The sequence below is a fragment of the Frankliniella occidentalis genome, unplaced genomic scaffold (assembly GCF_000697945.3).
Source record: "Frankliniella occidentalis isolate FOCC.00 unplaced genomic scaffold, Focc_3.1 Scaffold232, whole genome shotgun sequence".
In the NCBI taxonomy this organism is placed as follows: domain Eukaryota; kingdom Metazoa; phylum Arthropoda; class Insecta; order Thysanoptera; family Thripidae; genus Frankliniella; species Frankliniella occidentalis.
In genome coordinates this window covers 82,554-86,316 of record NW_026267358.1, presented here as the reverse complement: position 1 = coordinate 86,316, position 3,763 = coordinate 82,554, and the positions used below count along the sequence as shown (strand labels likewise).

The following is a 3,763-nucleotide window of genomic DNA, read 5'->3' as shown; positions in this document are numbered from 1 at the left end:
GTTGGGGGTTGGGAGGTAAGGATCGGACCGAATTCCCTTGGATCTAGGACAACTCGCCCCCACTATCTCGTTCCCGGTCCAATTCGTCCCATGCCCTTTACGGTCCCGCCCCTTTTGCCCCAGGGTTAACTCGTCCCCAGTTATATAGGAAAATAAAATTAAAGTTTTCACAAGAAATGGTTCTTTATTTCCTACGATTAGTGGAAACGTCCTCCCAGGTTGTGCCAAATGGCCGGACGTATGTCAGCACATCATCGGCGTCCTTGTACTCGTCGTAGCAGTCGACGATGCGGTTGATGCGGGCCTCTGCTGCCTCGAGCGCTGAGCGACGCTTTGTAGGGGAGAAGCCGCCCACCGCCCGGGTGATCTGCACGTCGACCTCGCCGATCTCTTCTTGCAGCTGGTCGAGAAATACGTAGAGGGGGGGGGGGTGATGTTTACCGACCAGGGTACCGAGGCGGCGGTGCCAGGCTTCACACGTGTTAGTCGTCCTCGGCAGCCCCTGGACAGTCCTCTCGTAGCAGTTCCAGAGCTCTGGCGGGAACATGGGCGCGCCCCGGGCCTGGACACGACCGCCACGCCGGCGAGCCCGCAGCCGGCCGCGAAGGTAGTTGTCTTCGACGTGCTTGAAGACAGCGTTGAGGGCTGCATCCGCCACAGCTGCAAGCCCGTCGAAGGCTGCCTCCACGTCGTCCTCGGGCACGAAGGCGACGGCGATCAGGCTGTGAGTGGAAGTCTGTCCGCATCTTCTCCTCCGCGCGGTACGCCACGGCGAGGCCCTCCTCCTGCAGAGCACCTGCCCGAAGTGGAACAGGCACCACAGCAGCCGGCAGTCTGTGACACGCAAGCGTCACGTGCGTAAGACACTTTTCTGGATCACTGATGCTGTCGAAGCGCGCCATGTGCCCGCCGACTTCTTAATGGTCTGCACGGTCCCCTCCGCCTTGCCCCGGCCCCAGTCCGGAGCGTGCGAGTGGGCTGTCTCCGTGTCGGCCACCACGCGGTCCCGCCCGTCGACCACTATGCGCCCGGTGCATTTTCCCGGCTGTTCACACCGACAGGACGCCTCGAGCTTGACGTCGCGATGGAAGGTGAACATGAAGCCACCATAAATAGCCTTTCGTGCCCCTCTTTGGGTAGTCGTGTACCTGACCTTCTCCCCCGTTGGACTGACTGCCCTGCTCTGACTGCTAGCTAGGCGAATCACAACAATACCACATCTTGACAATGCAGAGCAGAGTGTTCCGGAAAGCGCTGCAAATTTGAATTTGAAAAAAAAAAACTTTGGGGGCGAGTTTGTTGTAGGACCTGGGTCGAGTTGGGTTTAGGACGAATTTATACCGGGGCGAGTTAACCGGGGCGAGTTGTCCGTCACCCAATTCCCTTCCAGTATGACTCCCAGATGCGTAGGTGATACATTTTTTAGGCATTTTGTCGAAATATGAGAAATTCTTACCTTTTCGAGGCCCAGGTTGACCGGGAGCGGCGGGGTTGCAACCCGGCATGCATTCCACATGACTCGCCGAGGTGACCAACATTTTGTACCAATGTAAAAACCTTCCAAACGGCGATTTTAATCGTGGAAACTGTATTGCGGGCTGCCTAAGCTGATTCTAAACGGCCCTGTCGGGACCCTTTAAGTCTATCCGAGAATTTTCTCACAATTTTTGCATTTTTTTTGGTAGAACGGGCATCATTTTCCCGTATGTCGAACTTAAGAAAGAGATCACGACCCCTCGATGACCGGGCCTATCTCGGCCCTAGTGCCCTGGAGGCTGTGGGGATCAGTAGTGTGTTATCAGTCAACGTGGATGGACATCGTTAGCGAGTTTGAGTCAAGATTAAGTACGTTTTTGGAGGAGGTAAAGGAGTGTAAGAAGAGAGGCAAGAAACGAAGACGAAGGGTGCCAAGGTGGGAGAAGTGTGCAAAGGTGGAAGAGCTGAACTTGTGAACGCCTCCGCCCCCGCTCCTTTCTCCTTTGCCGGCAAGCCCGGAAACCGGTGAGTGATTAGAAAGGAGGGTGTCAAAGAGTAAAGTGATCGGGTAAACAGTGTATAGAAGTGAACCCTATCTGTCACCAGTGCCGTACCGACTCATCGCCCTCAAGCGACAATTCATTGCGCGGGGGCGGGGGCTCAAACGCTCCAACGAGGAGGATCCACGCGGGTGGCTGCCCGCCGTGCCTCTCTCGCCTCCCCCCTTCCCCTCGAAGTGGTAAGTGTGCTAAAAGTGAATGTCTATGCTGAGATGATTTAGTGTGTGGAATTGATTGTCATTTCTTTCTTTGTAGAACCAGAGGATCAATTTATCAGGAATAAAGGAAGAACAAAGAAGTAGCATTTGTAGATTTATAAAGAATAAAAAAGGCTTATAAAATAAAAATCCTACAAAAACACTTATTCTACATTTTTTGCTCTACACCTTAGACCTATGCACAAGGAAATCTCGATGATAAATCAAAATCTGTTGCAACAGTTTTTTAGTCTGTGCTACATTTTTGTCGTAGGGGATAGAAACCCCTTACCTACTTTTATCACTTCTAAATCAGAATTTACACTTTTTAATTCACGTTGGAAAAAAGCCAACATATAATTAACTTTGGCGATGATTTCGGTAATTGAGGCAATTTCCTCACGGAGGGTGTCTCTCAAGAGGAACAGCCGCTCCCACCCCTTGTACTTAAGACCAAAGTTGCAGTTGAATGGCGTTAATTTTTCTCTCGTTATGGTCAAGACCCACTCCCCGCTTGAATACAAAAATTTGATAGTAACACCCCCGATATCGGAAGTGTCCCCCGGCGCATATATCTCCCTAGACATGAACCCCAAACTTATCCTCCCCGCAATGGAATTCTTGATAAGGACGAAAAATTCATCCAAGGAAAGGCGAAGAAATTGCTGTTTCCCCGCTTTTCCCCACCCGTAGAATAGCACATACGGGCTCATGCACCGCAAGTCCAGTCCGACTCGCACGTGCTTCCCCATGGAGTCAGTCAGGTAGTTATCCCTCCAATGTAGTTCTCTGGGGCGCACGTGCATCCCTTCTGGTGGATCAACGATGTTCTCCAAGTCGTCATCGTCTGCGATAGTCTGAAAAGAAACAAATAAGAAAAATTAGTGGTGCTCAAGACGATAGAAGAAAGGGGGTATGGGTGGCGTGGCCAAAAACGTTAACACTTCGTGTAAACTGCGAAACGAACCCATGATATAGAAAACTAAATTATATATTCTAATGTAAATAGAGAAGTAAACATTTTTAGTTGTACGGGGTGTGCTTGGCCTATGCTGTCAGCCCATATTGTGTCTTGGCCCCTGCGGTATGAAATGGTATGCAAACCCACAACACTGAACATAGAGGTGTTCGCTCTGACCGAGGGGACCGAGGCACTGACCACCTGGTACCTGGATTTAAACAATGCTGCCGGTGTGGTAGCACGAATGTGTGCACCGTAGAAAGTTCGATTGACCACCAGAAAGCTTGGTGGCTGTATAAACATTCTAGACATTTACTTCATTTAGCTCTCTGTTTTGGGTTTGGGTGCACTGTCAACAAAGGGGCAGCAGTAGTGGCCTCTAGCACAGTGTCTATTGTTGGCGGTACTTCGTGTTAACTGAAAAACAACCCCCTGTTTAGGAATTTAATTGGCATACAAAAATTGAAGTTAGTAATTTTGAAGTTGGGATTATTAAGATTTGCGGCAAAAATAGTACGGAAATGGCGTAGACAGCGTACACCGAATATTGTACAGAACCGTTACGTTAC

General features: G+C 50.5%; 1 long non-coding RNA gene across 2 annotated transcripts; it reads left to right on the top strand.

Moving 5' to 3' along the window:
* Positions 1-35: 35 nt before the first annotated feature.
* Positions 36-2,396, top strand: LOC127750675 (uncharacterized). 2 transcript variants are annotated; one of them, XR_008011803.1, is made up of 3 exons: positions 36-2,001; positions 2,083-2,215; positions 2,292-2,396. It is a non-coding gene; the product is annotated as an uncharacterized LOC127750675 (long non-coding RNA). The 2 variants fall into 2 exon arrangements; XR_008011804.1 differs by having other exon boundaries at positions 36-2,215.
* Positions 2,397-3,763: the final 1,367 nt, after the last annotated feature.